This window comes from Rhinolophus ferrumequinum, chromosome 2 (genome assembly GCF_004115265.2).
Source record: "Rhinolophus ferrumequinum isolate MPI-CBG mRhiFer1 chromosome 2, mRhiFer1_v1.p, whole genome shotgun sequence".
Classification (NCBI taxonomy): domain Eukaryota; kingdom Metazoa; phylum Chordata; class Mammalia; order Chiroptera; family Rhinolophidae; genus Rhinolophus; species Rhinolophus ferrumequinum.
In genome coordinates, this window is record NC_046285.1 from 37003663 (window position 1) to 37023964 (window position 20302).

Here is a 20302-nt window from a genome sequence, read left to right on the forward strand (position 1 = left end):
TTAACTTTCATAATTTGACAATGCATTCATGAAAGAATCTGCAGTCTACTAGTTTTAACAGATAAAGAACACTTTAAGCAGACATGACTGACTTTAATTGTTTACTAGGTAAGAATTTTACAAACATTACTCATATTAGCGGTAACAGTGGAGCTGGAGAGTACTGCGCCTTCTCCAAGCTGCACAGTGAGAACCACTAACAGAATGGTGGAACTTGTGGCCCTTTCCAATGCCATGGCTCTTGCAGCCTGCAGATGTCAGCTTCGCATCTCCCTGTGCGTGTGGACTGGTTTTGTGATCCAGTGGGTGTCAGGATTCCATCTGATAGTCTTGTAGAATGGATCAGTGAGGATAACCTCAAAGAATTTGTACCCAGAATCTTCACCAACCCAGTAAGAATTCAGGACTCTCAGAGCCCCACAGCTCGCTCCTCAGCAACGGACTGATGGCTTCGAGCAAACCATCTGGTTAATACCATGATGGATTGGCTTGCCATAGGCTGCACCCTTAGGAACTGGGCGTTTGTGGCGCCTATGGCGCACACAAATCTGATAAAAGATGACCTAGTCTTACGTGGCCTTGTATCCCAGCCTGTGCGATTTGTCGGGCTTAGTGGGGCGGAGGGCCTTGTGGAATGCAGAGAGCTGGCGGTACTGCCAGCAGCGCACCCTGAGAAGAACCCACATTACGTCCAATTGCTGCTTCCTCCATAGCTCCTGGATGTACTTTAAATGCCCATCTTGGCTTACTTGATGGCCGCGGCCAGAAAGCAAAGAGCCTTTCTACTACCTGATGGAACATATTTCCAAACCATAAATTGGGACATCTGCTTGACAGACATATATGAAATTATGAACACATAGGACAAAATCATCAGAAAAAAATAATAAAGCATAGCCACACAGAAGGCAATGTAGGTGATAATAAAAATTAGTTACACAAAATTTATATAGTGCTTATGATATGCCAGGTAGTATCCTAAGTTTCAGGAATTAACTCATGTAATAGGTACAAAAACTCAATCACATAGGTCCAATGTTAATTCCTATTTTACAGATGAGGAAATTGAGGCACAACCTTCTAGGTGGCAGAACAAGCTGTGAAATCAGTTTATTCTAGAATCCATATTCTTTTTTTTGGATTTGTTATTTTAATTGACAAGGTTTATAGGAACAAATTAAATATTTAAAATCCAAGGCCAATTCTTAGGTCTCATTTAGTTTATTCCATTCATTTGTATTCTCTAATGTATTAACAACTTTATCAAGAAACAAGTCAAAACTGAAAATCCCTATTAACTGTCAATAAACACTCCATTGGTTTATCAAAGTCCTAAGTCTCTCATAAGCAGCATGTTTTACTTTAAAATTTCGAGATTATTTAATAAAACTGAGTAAGACAGTCAATTTAAAAGACAAATTAGTCTCAGTCAGGGGTGATCTATATGTTGATCACCTAGAATCTTGACTGGCCCAAATTTAAAACCCAATTGTTCTAATTCCACAAATATGTTAAATTTCTTTAATGTTAACAGTAAGTCGGTTGTCACTTTTGAGAAATACGTTGTCAGAGATACCCACTATTGCCTACACATTATCTTCTGGCATTCTCCTGGTACTTTCTGTCATAATTGTAAAGGTGGCCAGGTTCCCTGTAAATATCAGCATTTTTATACGGGCAAAAGCAGTTAATAAAAATCAATCATGTATTATAAGCCAAATGTGCTTGTACTTAATCCCTCTTCTGCAAATTTGTGAAGTTATGATGTGTTGATTTTAGCCTATCCTTAGTATAAAATGTATCTATAGACACTGTTGCCCAGTTAACACTAAAACTACAAATTGACACTTTTAAAGCAAAGCAGAGAACTCTGTTCCTTCAGTGCTTTCATTGAATTCCGACTTTCACTGCTCCGTGGTACCATCCCGGTGAACACTGACACTTCATAGTTTATAACTGTAAAGATACTTGCCTATGAGTTTAAATATTGACCTGCACAAAAGAAATAAAAAAAATTATGTGCAACAAATTTGTTTTTAAAAATATAAAAATACTATCTGTCACTTTGTCATGCTGACAATTTGACATATATACTTGTGCAGGAGAAAAGTTCCAATTTAGTCATCAGGACAGCTGAAGCTTGTATATTCTTTTTTTTTTTTTTTTTTTTTTTGTAGAATTTCCTTAATGATTTTTTTTTTTTTTATTTTTAAGATTTTATTGGGGAAGGGGAACAGGACTGTATTGGGGAATAGTGTGTACTTCCAGGCCTTTTTTCCAAGTCAAGTTTTTGTCCTTTCAATCTTAGTTGTGGAGGGCGCAGCTCAGCTCCAGGTCCAGTTGCCTTCTAGTTGCAGGGGGCACAGCCCACTATCCCTTGTGGAACTCGAGGAATCGAACTGGCAACCTTGTGGTTGAGAGTCCGTGCTCCAACCAACTGAGCCATCCGGGAGGCAGCTCAGCTCAAGGTGCCGTGTTCAATCTTAGTTGCAGGGAGTGGAGCCCACCATCCCTTGCGGGACTCGAGTTGTTGAACTGGCAACCTTGTGGTTGAGAGCCCACTGGCAATCGAACCGGCAGCCTTCGGAGTTAGGAGCATGGAAATCTAACCGCCTGAGCCACCGGGCAAGCCCAAGCTTGTATATTCTTAATTGATGAACACACTGTCACTGAGGTTTTACCCTGACAGAGAGATGTGTACATATTCAAAATATTTCATATACTAAATACTGCAATAGTCTCTGCTTGTATGAATGCCAATCAAAATAGTTTCTGTTCTACTTGATTAAAAGTATGTCTTTTTTTAAAAATTAAAGTTTATTGGGGTGACAATTGTTTGTAAAGTTACATAGATTTCAGGTGTACAATTCTGTATTACATCATCTATAAATCCCATTGTGTGTTCACTACCCAGAGTCAGTTCTCCTTCCATCACCATATATTTGATCCCCTTTTGATCCTCATCTACCACTTCCCTCTAAAAGTATGTCTTAAGCTAATATTAAAAACTAAATATTAACTACAAAAGTTAATATTGCACTAAAAACTACAAAAGTTCAAGACTCTATATTCTTTTATAAAGAAATCCAAAATGTACAAAATACAACTATAAAGGCAAGGAACATTGACTGCCATGCAAAATTTTAAACTAAAAACTGCATAGAAATGCAATTTGAAATGGCAAACTCAAATTTATGTTAATACTCAAGATGAAAAAAAAGTCAGCAGTAAGTTCTATCAACAATGCTTGCAAGGATTTAGAAAAAGAAATACATTGTCTTTGCTGGAATAATGGTGTAAATCATATCTTGAAGTCTATGGAACTAGTCATCTGTCTCCAGAAATTAGCTCTTTAACAGTCATTTTTATGAAACCTTTTCTTTCATTTAAATCATAAGCAGTATAATTTTCATATACCTTTTTACAAATCTGCTTCATTGTAACTTCCTCCAAGTTACCACTGGCAAATAATGTCTTTACGGTTGTTTCCTTTAACTCTTCATCTGTAGAAGATTTCTTCAATTTTTTAATTAAAGTTTCATCATCTGAACTATCCTCGGCTTCACTTTCTTTTTTTTTGAATTGTTTTGATTCTTCTTGGTGGCGCTGCTATCTGCTTTCTTCACATTATCGCTCTTCGCAAATGTTTTACTTTTAGAAGGGGCTTTCTGTTTAGGTTTTCACTTTCATTATCTTCATCCCCTGAAGTTTCTTCCTTGTTTTTCTTTTCATCACTGATAGATTCATCTGACAGGATTTTGGGACATGTGGTTTGCTTAGCTTACCTTGCCACTCCAGAACTGTTCTGTGCCTTTGCTAGAAGTGTTTTTAGACTTGGGCAGTGGTTTGCCAGAAGGCTTTGGATGTGTTAAGAAATTCAAGATTCTCTTCACCAGTTCACTATTTACACCTGATCTTTCCAAATCAAGAACGTCACAGATGCTCTTTAACATGGCATTTCTAAATTTTTTCAACATTTCTTCACTCTTTTTATACGGGGTACTTCCTTTTTCAAATGGAAAGCCACTAAACTGACCCACGTTCTTCTTTAATGAGGACACTGTGCCTGGTCTGTTGTAAAATAGTTTATGTAGATTTGTAACTTCATCTATTTTCTTCTTACTTAGAAAGAAATATAGCCTTTCAATTTCACAAAGTTTCTGCCCCTTTCCTTGTGCAATTGTAAATGGCTGTCTTTGTAAAGAAGAGACTTGCATTGTCAACCTCTCTACTTTTTTCTTTTCCCTCTTGCCTTCCACGATGAGGCTCTTTTCTTCCTCCTCGTCCAGAATCCAAATTCTTTACCACTATATTATACGTCATCTAAGTACAATCAGTGTACAAGGTTAAGTATAAAAGGCAGAAGGCTATAGTTCTTAAGTAACAAGAAGCGGTAGCCATGGCTGGTACAAGCTGATTGCATGTAAAAGATTTTTGAAGCTTTACTAAACAGTGAAAATATCACCTGCTTATCTGACTTTCATCTCCTCTAAAGACACTGATGGCAAAGTTGGAGCTACTGTCTAGCAAGTGGCCCCAATGAAAAGCTCCCTGATTACCCAGCATGCTAACTAAACAAGGAGAATGTAGAGACAGCATTGCCACCTCTCCGAAAGAACTGACCAATGGTAGGGCCACACTCATGGCCCCATCATCTCAAGATCCCATGGGAAATACAAGTTGTTCTTTGCGAAAATTTTTCTCTGTTTTCTCTGTTTTATGCATTTGTAGTATATCAACAATGAGGCAGCAATTTGGGTGTCTGATAACAAATTTCAGTGTGCCCTGATTGTCAAGGACAATACAAAGGTCTTCTTAACTATTTCTGTGCAAATGATAGCAGGTTTCTAGCATATAAGATCTGACAATTAAGTTCGCAAACTCATCCTAGAAAAAGTGCTACATACCTCATTGCTGAATATCACTATAGTCACCTTTGAAGTACTCCCCTTGGGAAGCTATGCACCAAATGCCAGTGCCTAGTCCATCCTTCAAAGAAATTTTGGAACTCTTTCTGAAATGGCCATCAGAGTTGTCATCGTATTACCCTTGATGTCCCGAATGTCATCAAAATGTCTTCCTTTCAATATTTCCTTCATCTTTGGGTAAAGAAAGAAGTCATTGGGTGCCAGATCAGGTGTGTAGGGAGGGTGTTCCAATACAGTTATTTTTTTACTGGCTAAAAACTCCCTCACAGACAGTGCCGTGTGAGCTGGTGCATTGTCGTGATGCAAGAGCCATGAATTGTTGGCGAAAAGTTCAGGTTGTGTAACTTTTTCATGCAGCCTTTCAGCACTTCCAAATAGTAAACTTGGTTAACTGTTTGTCCAGTTTGTACAAATTCATAATGAATAATCCCTCTGATATCTAAAAAGGTTAGCAACATCGTTGCAACAAGTCTGCAAACTTAATTTACAGACCTTTTATATCAGGACCCAGAAGGGAAAATACAGGATACTGTAAATGCCATCCCCTTCAGCAACTGATTTGATATTTTAGACATAAATTAATTTTTTACCTATTAGTTTTTTTTGAGTATTTGGAAACATATATCATTCCATAACCTTGAGGATACTATGCTATAAGCCAGTGTTAGTATTGTCCAGAATTGGAGGCTACATTGTGCTGGATCCCAAGAACTTGGACACAAGGAAGATAACATAACATCAAAGTTAAATGTAAGATCAACACAGGAAGGATCTGAGCAGGCAAATCCTAATTCACCTGAAAGAAACAGGACTGTTCCCAGGGCAACCAATCTTATATTAACAAGGAAGAATGTATTAAAATATCTATAGAATAGATTTTTAATCAAAAGAGAGTTAATCATCCTAGAGGCACAGAAAAAAATGGAGAGTTGTTGAGGTGAAGTTGGACACAGACATAGGTACAATACAAGAGAAAAGGATTCTCAACGATTGGAGCAGGAGTATCTCTGAGCTGATGACCAGACCATCTTTGATTTGGACATGGATGTGAGGAACGGAGGGAGTGAATTTATAGTGTTTCTGATCCTCATGGACGGCGCTATCCCTAATGGAAACTACATGGGACTTGAATAGACTGGGGACATTAAATAATCACCGATCCTCTTATTTTAACTTTATAAGGTAAGCAAACATTTGGTTATGATTTGACTTTCTATGTACTCCTGCATAGGAAAGGTTGGAAACTGAGGATCCAGAGGCCAAATTTAGACCAAAAAATTTTTTTTTTATGTAGTTAAATGTTCATAAATAGTTGTGAACATATGAAAATTGGGAAAGTAGTTTGGGACCAATCTTAATCTTAACTCATCTCCAAATATAGAAAGTTTTTATGAGATTAAGTTCAAATTTCTAGATAGTAGCTACTGATAATGGATAGCAGCTGCTCCATTTAAATAGGATATTTATGTTTAATTTTACCAGAATTTTCACCATGCCCTGTGACATTATACCCAGCTGTTCACCAACTTAACTGCCAGCCCCAGTAGACTTTTGAGTTTTTATCTTTTAAGCCTAAAGAAAAATTCTCTTATTACAAAAGAATTAATTTTTAATATATGTGATAATTCCTCAGCTAATGAATAAAGTGATTTATGTCTAGCTTTCTATGTAGCTTGGCTGTTATAGTAATTCTGACCTGAATCCACAGAATTTTCTCTTTCTCATTGTTAAATTATAAATTATCATCCTTAGAACTATTTCCGTGTCAGATACCTTTGATTTAGTGAGATTTTGCTCTAAGGACTTACTTATCCCTGGCCATAGAAATAGCAAGGGTGACCTGTCTAGGCAAAGCATCAAATCTCCGGACATAGAGAATAAAGCACTTCTGGATGAAGGTCACTCTGTCTTCACCTAGATAACAAAATTACCACTTCTGATTTTGTATAGGAAAAGAACACTGAATGAAGAGCCACTGGAAATCTGGTTCTGTGTAGCTTTATCATTAAATTGGCTATGTGGCCATGAGCAAATACCCTAATATACACCTTGGTTTCAACTTCTTCACAAATGAAATAGAAGAGTTGAAGAGAAATATCTCTGAATTTTCATCCTGCTGTGGCATTATGTAAGTTGACCAGACATACTCTAACATTCTTGAGATCATGTGCACATTGTCTGTATGATTTAGGTATGACTTAAATCCTGTCTGTGTGAAGGATTTCATGAAACACAAATTATTGTGTTACAGGCATATTAGCATCCATATTTATATCCAAACAGAGAAAGTTAGATTTTGAACATATTTCAGCAACATTTGGATATCTGATGATTTTTATAAACTAATTGTTTTTAATCATTCAGTATCACAGAATTCAAACAAAAACAACAAATTAAGCACATAAAAACATGTTTGACTTGCACAAAAATAGGTAGCTGGGGACCCAGGTACACTATGCAAAATAGGCCTGCATGTATCATACTTTACATATTTATGACTGTGTAGTTCCAGCAATATTGGCAGTTAATAGAGTGTCAATGAAAGAAAAGCTGTCTCAAAGGCTTGTATTTATTGGACAATAGGAGAAGAGCCAGGAAATCTAGTTTTCTTTTTGCCAAATGAAGTTAGCTGGGAGAGTAAGTCATCCATTTTCTTTGGACGTGCCACATATGTTCCTGTTTATCCAAAAGCCAACCCAGCAACACCAGGATAGACTCATCTTCATTTATGTCCAAGTTGAATCTAGGAAACAGAAGCAGAGTTTTCTATATAATTATATTAAAGATTATGGATGAAGGTGATGCATTTGACCAGCAAATTGCTATAAATAAAACAAACAAGTAAAAACAAAACAAAACAAAAAACTAAAGATTTAACATCTATACAGAATATATAGTAATTTTCATGACAGAATGGCAGAGGAGCCCAGGGAAAATTAAAATCATCTAACTCAAATGAGATACAGGGATTTTGGTGATGGTGAAGTTGTGGAAGCAGCACAAGGAAGAATGAAGAAAGCAAAAAAAAAAAAAAAAGATTTATTAAACAGAAATGTCATGAGGTATCAGGTATCTACACATATAGGTACTTGTTTTCTACTCAACAGAATTGAAAGGAATAAAATGTAGAAGCATAAGATTATGGTTTCTCCCTTACCACAATACAATTGAGGTAAACAAGGAATACACAATTGCTTTAAGTCTTAAATAATATAATAATGCAAATATAATTAGAAAATGATAAGAAGAATGTGACACAGAATTGGTCGTAAAAATCTTTTCATGACCAGAACTAGAGAAGTAGTAAATGGGGCTTAGGTTTTTGTCCATGGTCCAAGAGGCAAAATTGTGGGGCACAGCTGTATCATGGGCAGGAAATTCACTAAGATATACCAAGAGCAAAATTGTGGAGGAATTCAGAAGCATGTCTGTTAAGAGGATCCAAAGATTAGTCACTAGGGCAAAAAAGTGAGATAGTTGAAGAACAAGAGTTCTAGGGTGATCCTATATTGAATGTGCATTATGCCTCTGTGGCCTAAAACTCTTTAAATAGGGTACGTGTCTGTCTCTGTGTGTCTTGCTATATTAGTTATTTATTAGTATTAGTTATCTATTGCTACGTAAATTACCTCCAAAAACTTAAAAGCTTAAAAGTACAAATACTAACTCACATTTTTAAAAAAAGATTTTGATTAAAATATAGCTAACATACAATATTAGTTTCAGGTATACACTATAGCATTTCAACATTTATATATCTAAAGAAAGGATTACCGTGATAAGTACAACCATCTTACTTCATACCACGCTATCACAATATTATTGACTATATTCCCTATGCTGTACATTACATCCCCATGACTTATTTGTTTTATATCTGGAAATTTGAACCTCTTATTTCCCTTCACATCCTCCCCCCCCTAAACATTTTTCAATTACTGTTGGCCTTCAATATTATTTTATATTACTTTTAGATGTACAGCACAGTGGTTGGACATTTATATAATTTAAGAAGTGATCCCCTGACTAGTCTAGTACCCACTTGGCACTATGCATAGTTAATACCATATTATTGACTGTATTCTCTATGCTGTGCTCATCCCCATGATTATTTTGTAATTTACCAATTTGTACTTTTTAATCCCTTCACCTTTTTCACCTGCCTCTGCAACCACCCTCCCACCTGGCAACTATCAGCTTGTTCGCTGCTTCTATGAGTCTGTTTCTGTTTTGTTTATTTATTTTGTTCTTTAGATTCCACATATGAGTGCATCTCACAGTTCTGTGGATCAATAATTTGAAAGCAGCTTAGCTGGGTATTTCTTGCACAGTGTCTTTCATGATGTTTAGTCAAGATGTCAACCATGGCTGCAGTCATTTGAGGTCTTGACTGTGGCTGTAAGATCTGTTTCAATCATTCACATGGCTATTGGCAGGGGGTTTCAGTTCCTTGCCACATGGGCCTCTATCTAGGGCTGCTTGAGCGGCAACTGGCAACTGGCTTCCTTACAGTGAGTGATGAGAGAGAGAGAGAGAGAAGTCACAATGCCTTTTGAGTCTAATAAGACTGGTCATGTGACAACAGCTCTGTCAATTTCTACAGCCCACAGGAGAAGGAAATTAGGCTCCATTCTTTGAAGATAGGTGTGTCAGAGAACTTGTGGGCATATTTTAAAGCCAGCAGAGTGTGATAAAAATATATGCTATCATCTGAAAGTGAATGAGAGTTAATGGCTAAGGCTTCTTGCAAGACATGTGTATCAATCAGGATCTTAGCAGGAAGTAGATAATTTCAGGAAGGTTTGACAAAAGGAACATGTAAACATGCATTCACGGTATATGGAAGCAACAGAAAGAGTATATTACTACAGAATTAATAACAATCATCACTGTCCTAAGAGACCAAGGAATGGAGCAATTCCTGGAATATGGAGGAAAGGATTCCTGTGGAGAAGGCTGCCTTTGGTTGAAGGATGCAGCTGGGAAAGGATAAGTGCAATAAATACCACACTCTTCCTCTCCTCTTTCTTCCTCTCCTATCTCTGCCCGGGTTCCCCTTTGGCCAAACTTCACTGACAGCTAAAAGTCAAGGCTGCCTGTTGATGTAGTCCATCAGCCATCTGGGTAGAGGTCAGGGTGGAAAAGTGTGGAGAGTGGATCTGGAAGGGAAGACAGAGGATCTCTTTCATTAGATGAGAATTTAACTTAACTTGAAGGATGAGTTAGAAGCAGAGCTATTAATAGTTGGATCGTATGTTAAGTGAAAATGAGAAGGATAAGCAAATGTTGTGGGATTAGAAAAATAACTAAAAGTCAACTAAAACAAATTATGTTGTATGGAGAGGCTGAAATAGGCTGGATATGGTTATGGATGAAGGCATGTATGGAGGATCCTGGGAGAAACAGGGGTTTAGACGTCCTGTGAGAAGCAGTACTTGACAGTTTTTAAGCATAGATGTGCCAAGACAATAGGAATGGGAGAGGTGGGGAAAATCTCAGAGACATATGTCTGTTTAGATAGCAGGAATATATGAAATAATGTCAATAAAAATTTTAGTTTTGAAAAACTTTTCAGGTAAAATAAATAGTAAGTATTAATGGTCAAATGAATAAAAATGTGAATTTGTTAGAATGAGGTATCCATGTTTACAGACTTATTCTCAGTCTACAATTTGCCAGAACTGCAAGCAAAGTAAGCTTACAATTATAAACACTTTAATTTAGAAAAATTATGTCATACTAAAGTATGAACCTAGGGACGAAAACAACGTTGTAACAGAAACAATCATGCCAAATAGAGTGAGTGATCTGTTCTTTGGAGATCTGTTCTTTGATGTCAGCATGGCTGAAGGTTTGGTTTGAGTACACAATGTATTTGAGCATTCATCTATGGTCTGGGTACTTAGTACTGTAGGAAAGTCTTGTGAGATTCATGGAATCCTTAATTTCTTATTTGATTTGAAACACCCAGAAATTGCAGTGTTTCATGTCTATAGAGACTTCAGTGAAGGCTAACATTAGTAGTAGGAAGAAACATTGGCATTTATGCCATGGTTTAGAAAAAAATAGAAGTATAATAAGAGTTCACAATGAAACCTGCTTGAATCGCACCCATGCACTTACCACATCTGACCTGCTATCAAAACAGTAAATCAGAGGGGAAAAGTAGCAATAAATACTTAGTGATTGCTAGTGCAGAGTGGGACATGGAAGTGGTGATATATGACTGATTGTATTCAGTGACACTTTAATATTACGTATTATAGTAAAGCCTGTTTCACATGGCAGGATGTTAACCATAAATTTCCTAACTGCACTTCCACACATTTACGTAGAATGTAGAGATAATTGACGTTAACACAAATGACCAGGGAGTGCTTGCTGAGTTTAGGGGGAAAAAAAAAAAGTGGATGTTACATTCTGAATGCGTGTACTTTGATTTGTTCTTTCCTGATGGTTTGAAAATTACCAGTTTAGTTAAGAGTGTTGTAACAATTAGTCGGGATAAGGATAAGGGGTAAAGTGTGATTCTTGTTCAAACCTTACCTAACAAGCATAATTGACTGTGACTATTTTTAGGGCTTAACACTTGTTGTGCAGGACCTTCCAGAAACTGTGTCTCAGAGGAATGAACACTTAAAAAAAAAAAAAGAAATCTGAAAAATGTTAATATAATGCTACTTACATTCATTCACTCAAATTTTTGAGTAGTTAGGAATTGCAAGTCATAGTAAAGTGTTGAAAACACAATATGTTCTTAGCATTAATGACTGCAAGCTAGCAGTTCTTGCTTTTAATAAATAAACACAAATGGTTAATTTACCATGGTAATAAGTGCTACAGTGATCTGTTCAGATGCTAAGATAAAACAGCAATGAAAGATTAGCAATGGCCTAATATGGTAAGTTAGAGGATGTTAAGCTCTGTCAGTCCTAGCTTCACAACTAACACCTCCCTCTTTGATAGAAAATCAATACTTAAAATGAGGAAGATAGCACTAGCCAATAAACAACCAATAATTAACATCTCTTTCGCAGTTAAGCTTTTCCTTAAATTAAAGAATTAAATTTCACCTTGTAGATTTTCATGTGTCTATGGGAACCAATGAAATAATCAGGAAGGTCTTTGGTGTGAGGGAAAACTAGCTTCAGTGTTTTCTCAATGATACCTGAGAAATAGTGACCCCCCTCCCCCTCCCCTCACGATCTCTTTATTAAGAGTCACATGTGGAAAAGAAGATGAATCGGAAGTAGTCCTAGTCCATGGTTATTAAAGATAAACTCAATCCAGTAGAATTTATATCTTAATGATTAATTGTGCTTCTGTCCTGTGCTACGGTTTATCTTGTCGGAAGAGGAAGAAAAATAGGCAAATGACGGACTGGGTGTATGGCAAGAGTTCTACCCCCAAGTTAGCTGGGTCAAGCACAAAAAGGGAAATGGAAGAGACTCAGGGGGTTAGAAAGATGAGAATTTCCAAAAGTAAAAGAGGCCAGAATGAAAGGTTTGGGACTCAGCAGAGTCTTAAAACATCATTTTGCTCATACAATCAATTATCAAAATTGTGATTGGATTATTTGAAAGCTTGGAAACTTAGTAGTGCTATGTTGTGTACTCACATATGTGTGCATCTATGTGTGTGTAATGTACACACACATATGATTTGAAATAATCTATTCGAATTGGAAATTATATAAATAAAAAAGAAATATCAAAGAGGAAACATCCAAATAGCTTAAGAAAAGGGAACTGCTATCCTATAAGCAGCCATTCTCCACCGGCAGCTGGGTAATAAAACAGCACAGGTCAGAAAGAGGCCACCCAAGACACTGCCTGACGGACCCGAGACTCAATCCTCCCAAAGGCCTCATCTCATTTGGGGCTTAGGTTTTCCTGCAAATCATGGTAATTGGTAATCAGCTCACACAGCTGTGAACCACAGCTCACAGATACAGAGGGAACAAATTTGAAGTTGAGCATCTCTGCTGGAAAGAGAAGGGAAGTGACTTGTTTATGTACCATTTCATCACTCTCCCCAAGAGGCACTAGTCCCAGGTTTGTGTTCCATTAAAAGTATAGTGACATGGTTTTAAAGCATTGGCCTCTTATTAGAATTAGGGAGTTTGGATTCAATTCTAAGTTAAAAAATCATGAAATGTTAGTTCTGCAAGGAAACTAGGTATAATCAAATGAATTCAATTTTCCCCATTTATAGGTGAGAATCCTTTGACCTAGAGATGTTGAACAATTTGCCAAGTTAGTTAATGATGGCATCTGAACTAGAATCTCCAGTAGCCTGTATTACCACTTCTATGTTATTCTCCCATTCAGGAAAAATATTCCTGGAACCTTGAGGCTCATGACAGTCAACTTTAGCAATCTCCTTTCCTCTATGTAGCAATCTCCTTTCCTCTATGTAGCAGTCTCCTTTCCTCTATGTCCTCATATTAATTATGTTTAAGGTTTTCCTAGATACATTGAGAACTCTGTCATATGGTTTATCATTTTTGGTTTGCCATCCTTAGTTCTGCTCTCATAGAGGTTATTTCCATAACCATATAGACTGTTAACCCAATTTGCTAAATTTAGATTTTCTTTCTACCTTTCTTACTTATTTTCACTTTCTATCAGCAACCAACTCTCATGATCCCCTCCTGAACCATTTATTCCCTGGAACTACATCATGTTTGAAGTCACAAAATCTAACATCCTAATTGCTGATTATAACTCCTTCTCGATAGTACATCATCATTCCACTCACATTCATTACAGGGTAAGCTGTTGAACAGACAGACCCAGAATCCAACGGCTTTTCCTCATGTAATAATTTAAAAGTGGGTGGTCCAAGGTGGCAGATGGCTCTATTCTACAAGGTCATCAAAGGACCCAAATTCCTTCTATCTTATAGTTCTGCTGCTCTGTAGGTTTCTTTACATATTTGAAGTTGGTTTGCTGCTATTAAATATACTTTCCAGCACTCAGAAAGAAGAGAGAAAATGAAGGACTAGCATCTTTTTTACTAAAGGATGTTACCAAAAAGTTGCTCATATTTCTCATACCCATATCCTATTGGCTAAAGCTTGGTCACATTGTCATACTTAGTGACTTAGTCCATTTGAGTTGCTCTACCAAAATACTATAGACTAGGTGGCTTATAAACAAAAGAAAGTTGTTTCTCACAATTCTGGAGATTGAGAAGTCCAAGATCAAGTTGCCAGTAGATTTGATGTCTGGTGAGAACCCACTTCCTGGTTCATAGATGTTTTCTTGCTGGATTTTCACATAGTGGAAGAGGCCAGGTAGCTCTCTGAGATCTCTTTTATAAGGGTACTAACACCATTTATGAATGTCCCACCTTCATGACTTAAGCACTTTCCAAATGCTCCAATTGCAAATGCCATTACATTGGGGATTAGGTATCAACATACAGATTTTAAGGGGATATAAACATTCAGTCTATATCATCTAGCTAAAAAGGAACATGAAGAAATGTATCCCTAGCTGAGCAATCTTGTTTGAAGCCAAAAATTGGGATATTCTATTCCTGAAAAGAAGAAAGATGAAAAGTTTTTTAGGACACAGTTAGCTGCTTCTGCTACAACTCTCTCTCACTGCACTTGAATTCATTGACTTAATTGGAATCTCCAATTTCTTGATCCAATATTTATAGCCAAGTTTATCCGTCCCTTTCTAAACTTACATCCTTTCTCCCAAGTACGGATCCTATGGAACACGAGCTTAAACTATATCTTACCAATCCTTTCAAAAGCTTATCTCAGTTACCTTGTGCATCATCTCCTAATTTGTCATTCTGCATTCCTACTTTAGAGTAGATTAGTGACTCTGGAGAAAAAAAAAATCACACAAGTCTTCTCATAGGTGTTGATAGACTGGTGGTTGCCAATCTAGTAGGGGCCATCAAATTTAAATATCAACTGAATCTGCTAAACTATAAGCTCTTCCAAAACAAGAGTTAATTATTTTTTTTAATTTTTATGTTCATTGCCTAGTTGTCTGGCTCTGAAATAATTTAAAAAAATTGTTTGTTGAATGAAAATGGGAACACTAGTGTCTTTCCAACTTTGAAAATTTATTAGCATTTTAAATTAGCCTTTTGTAGTTTATGTTTTAGAGGCAGCATTGCCCTTTTGTTTTTACATGTTTCTTTTTAATTTTTTTTAATATTCGTTTCAGGCGTACAAAACAACATAATAATTAGACATTTACAACCCTCACAAAGTGATAGCCCCTCAAGTCTGCTAGCCTTCTGCACTCTTATATAGCTATTACAATACCATTGACTATATTCCCTATGCTGTACTTTACATCCCATGACTATATATGTACTGGGGGTGCCAAAAAATGTATACAAGTGGACACTTTGGTCAACGTTGCTCAAGGAGTAGTTCGCCGTAATCAGAAGTGTCTGGACACTGATGGTAACCACTTTGAGCACCTCTTGTAACTGCAGAAGTCAAACGTGACTTGTATTCATCTTTTGTTATTATTATATATTGAGTATTATAATATTAATAGAGTTTTCCTTTCTTAAAATGTGTATACATTTTTTTTGGCACCGTGTGTGTGTGTGTGTGTGTGTGTGTGTGTGTGTGAACAATAATTAATTATAGTTGACACTCAATATTATTGTACATCAGCTTCAGGTGTACAGTGCAGTGGTCAGACATCTGCACAATCTATGAAGTGATCCCCCTGATAAGTCTAGTACCCATCTGGCACTCTACATAATCTTTATAACACTATTGATTTTATTCCCCGTACTGTACTTCCCATCCCCATTACTATTTTTTGACTACTAATTTGTACTTGGCCCTTGTGAATGATGCTGCAATTAACATATGGAGGCACATGTCCCTTCGGAGTAGTGTTTTGGGTTTTTCAGATAAATACTCAGAAATGGGATTACTGGGTTCTTCTTTGTCTCTTGTTATAGACTTTGTTTTAAAGTCTATTTTTTCTGGTGTAAGTACTGTGACCCCAGCTTTATTTATTTATTTTTTTTAATTTCCATTATCATGAAATATCTTTTTATGTTCCCTATCTCTTTGTTGAAGTTCTCACTGAGATAATTGAGCATCCTTATGACCACTATTTTGGACTCAGCATCTCGTTGATTGCTTGTCTCCATTTTGTTTAGTTCTTTTTTTGAGCTTTGTTCTGTTCTTGCATTTGGACATGTTTCTTTGTCTCTCCACTATTGGTGGGGATGCATATTGGTAAAATCAGTATGAAAAACATGGAGTTTTCTCTAAAAATTAAAAGTAGCACTGAGACAGGATAGTTAGCATGTTGCTAGGTAGACGGGGCATCCATCGTGGAATAAACAAAAAAGCAGTCATATCCTGAAACTCCAGGTCCTGAAATGTGTCCTTCACTCCAGGGCAGAGACATGAGAATGTGCCTTGAGGTTAATAAATTATCTCAAATCCCTTCTGGCTGGACAAAGGAGCAGATCTGATAAATAGGAATGGGTTATTTCCTTAATCCCTTCAGGATGGACAAACAGGACAAACCTGATAGATGAATTCAATTAGAAGGCTTTGCCTCGTTCCCCAAACAGGCAAGAGAAAGTATATAAGTAAGAAAACTTTTGCCTCAGTCACTGGGCACCCCCATTCGGGACCCCCTCCCGCTCGGGAGCTGTAACCTCTTCTCCTGCCTCTAATAAACTATCCTCCTTTACAACTTTTTGCCTCTCTCTGGTCCATGTGTCCATTCTTCGGCTTTATGAGACACAATCCTGGCCCATACCCAGAAACTGTCGGCAGATCCAACATCATTTGGGGAGTCACAGAGAAATATTCATTACTTCAACACTACCATATAATCTAGCAATTCCACATCTGTGTATTAATTCAAAGCAAATAAAAATACTAACTAAAAGATATATGCACCCCCATGATCACTGCAGCATTATGTACAAGGGTAAAGATATGGAAGCAACCTAAGTGTCCATCAGTGGATGAATGGATAAAAAAGATGTGGTATATGGAATGGAACAGTGTTCAGCCATAAAAAGAAGGGTATCTTGCCATTTGCAACAAAATGGATGAATCATGAGGGCAGTAGGCTAAGTGAAATAAGTCAGACAGACAAATGCCATATGATCTCACTTATATGTGGATATGAAAAAAAAACAAAGTAAACAAACAGTGAGCTCATGGATACAGAGACTAGATTGGTGGGTGCCAGAGGTAAGGGGTGGAGGGTGAGGGAAATGGGTGAAGGGGAGGTAAAAAGATACACATTTCCAGTGATAAGTAATGGGGATGTAATGTACAGCATGGAGACTATAATTAATACACTACTGTGTATTTGGAAGTTGCTAAGAGTAGATTTTAAAAGTTTTCATCACAAGAAAAAAATTTTGTAATTGTTTATGGTGATGGATGTTAAATAGACTGCAATCATTTCACAATAAATACGTATAAAAATATATTATGCAACTGAAACTAATATAATGTTATGTTTATTATATCTCAATTAAGAAAAGAATATAATCACACTAAAAAAACTATAAACATCCAAATTTATTGTCTCACAGTTATGGAGCCTAGAAATCTGAAATGAAGATTTTGACAGAGTTAACCCCTTCTGAGATCTGTTCTAGGCCTTTCTCTTTGACTTGTATTGTAAATGGCCTTTGTCTCCATGAATTTCTTCCCTTCTTCTTCTCTCAATGTATGTGTATCTCATGTCTACATTTTTCCATTTTTATAAGAACACTAGTCATTTTGGATTAGGGCCCATTGTAAGACCTCATTTTTTATTTATTTTTATTTTTTTAATTTTTTTTGAGATTTTATTGGGGGAGGGGTATAGGACTTTATTGGGGAACAGTGTGTACTTCCAGGACTTTTTCCAAGCCAAGTTGTTGTCCCTTCAATCTTAGTTGTGGAGGGTGCCGTTCAGCTTCAAGTTGGTGTCCTTTCAGTCTTAGTTGTGGCGGGCGCAGCTCAGCTTCAGGTCCAGTTGCCGTTGCTAGTTGCAGGGGACCGAGCCCACCATCCCTTGCGGGATTCGAAGAGTTGAACCAGCAACCTTATGGTTGAGAGCCCACTGGCCCATGTGGGAATTGAACCGGCAGCCTTCGGAGTTAGGAGCATGGAGCTCTAACTGCCTGAGCCACCGGGCCGGCCCTGTATGACCTGATTTTAACGTGAGTACCTTTGTTAAGACTCTACAAATTAGGCCTCATTCTGAGATACTAAGTAGTGTTAAGACCCCAACATACCATTTTTGTGGAACACAATTCAACCCATAAAATGTACATAGTGAAATTCAATTTACTTTATAAAACCTGTATAAAAATACAGCCTGTTTGGAGAATCTAGGTTGCTCCCCACCACCTCACTGCCATCACTGAAAACTATACGAATCTCTGCAACTTGTATGTTTTCTATTGTTGCTCTTAGCTTAGGTTGTAATTTATTTATTTACAAACCAATACATATCTCTTACTAGACTATGCCAAATTTCAGAGCAGGAAGTCTTATATTGATCTCATTATCCCCAGAATGGAGCATAGAATAATATTGCTCTTATTATCATTAATATTACAGTGGACACTGAAAAGCTTTATAAAAATTTATATTATTTTAATTCTTAGATACATAAAATAGTATAAATAAGTTTTCAACATCTTTTAGAATAATGTGTTTCAGAAGATTAGCTCCAGAAGGCATTTTCAACATACTCCTTTTACTTGTATTTTTTAAAGTTGTTTTCTAGAAATCAACACAACTTCAGTTAGGTGTTGGTGAGTTACCAACTTGAAAGTCCTTTTTATTTGGATCAACCATACCAAAGAATTAAAAAATATTGAAAGCTCATTGAAATATATATTTGAATGTGTGTGTTTCATATAAACAATATTATAATAGTGAAGATTAAAAATGTTTAAAAAGTGGAATTACTTAGAAGTCAGTAACCTTAAAAAAAGTAAAATACCTCATATTTTTCAACATTTCATTTCATTTCTGTTCGCATATCTATGCAATTTATATGTCAGTAATCTCAGCATATATGTGATTTTTCTCACTTTTTAGAGCATAAGGTTTTATCAAGAACATTTTTCTGTTGCATGAGGAAAGAAGGCTTTAAAAATCACAGCCTTGCTATTATTAAAAACAAAGATATTTTTAGTTCTCAGTTATGCTTAACCAGTCCTAGCGTAATGGTATCTGTTGCCTGTGGCCATTTAGGCCAACATGGTACAGGATCGTGTTCCTGGGTACAGGCTGAGTGGAGGAGTTCTAGCCCTCTCAGGGCCTGTGAGTCTCATACAGTTGCACAGTTGCCTCCCTCTCTGGCCATCAGAAGGCATAAGTATGCAATGGTTTCCAAGGGACCAATTCAGAGAGGGTATCTGGGGGTTTCTAATGTGGCAACAAAATACTATGAACTCCCTCTTTGAGAACAGAGTATTAAATCACAATTCTGAATCAACTTTTAAGAAGAGATTTAATTATAGGAAAATAATGAAGTAATCAATTTGACTTACTGCTTATGCAGGGCATTGCCTTTGAACGATTACTGTAGTTGAAATAGGATTAATTGGGTTAACAGCAAAGGTCCTAGGTCAAAGTGCAGATTACTATGCTCTTTTTCTTGAAGCTTCACACTCTGCTGTTCTGTTTCTTCAAACCAAAGGCCGAAAGAGAACAGCGCTTTCTCAAATGTATTCACAGTCTTTTTCTTTTTATAAAAACATAAATACCAACCTCTATGTGTCTATGGACTTTACATTTCATGAAATAGTTTTAGAAAATTACACCAAATCAGGAAAAATTTGGAAAATGGCTATCAGTTCATAAGTTTTATCTGTTGTTAATCGATTTTGTTGTAAATTACTGCAGAATAAACTCAGTGATTTATTTTTCTTTCCTTGTCATCTTTCCAACTTTATCAAGTGGGTCTTTTGTATTAAACTCTGAAAACTCACTGTGAATCCTGATATTTGAAACAGCAAGTTGCTCTTTTCTCTCTCCTATTCAATGGTTTTAAAAATGCCTCCGATCATTTTTAAACCTAAACCCAACTGGAGTTCTGTTTGTCTTTGACACTGTAGGAAAAACAACTCAATCTGTCCTTTGAAGGAGAGAATACATAATCTAATAGAGTATTAAAATGGAGGACCATCATCAATTTCCAGTTACTGGGTTTGATGGCTTGAGGAAAGATGATTTTTTTGTCTTTTATTCTAAGTAATGTTGGTCAGAGCTTTTTTGTTTTTGTTTTTTTGTTTTTATCTGGAGTTTCTTGTTTCAGGTCCTGTCCTTGGGAACCTATTGTAGTTTGGGTAGTTTATTTAAAATTAAAAACAAAACAAAACACAAGTGCTACGTTCTGCAG

At 36.6% G+C, this 20302-nt stretch overlaps 2 pseudogenes; both read right to left on the minus strand.

Annotated features, from left to right (window-relative positions):
* Nucleotides 1–135: 135 nt before the first annotated feature.
* On the minus strand, nt 136–1924 carry LOC117032595 (60S ribosomal protein L15-like; annotated as a pseudogene).
* Nucleotides 1925–3327: 1403 nt separating this feature from the next.
* Nucleotides 3328–4644, minus strand: LOC117032611 (protein DEK-like; annotated as a pseudogene).
* Between the last annotated feature and the right edge of the window lie 15658 nt (nt 4645–20302).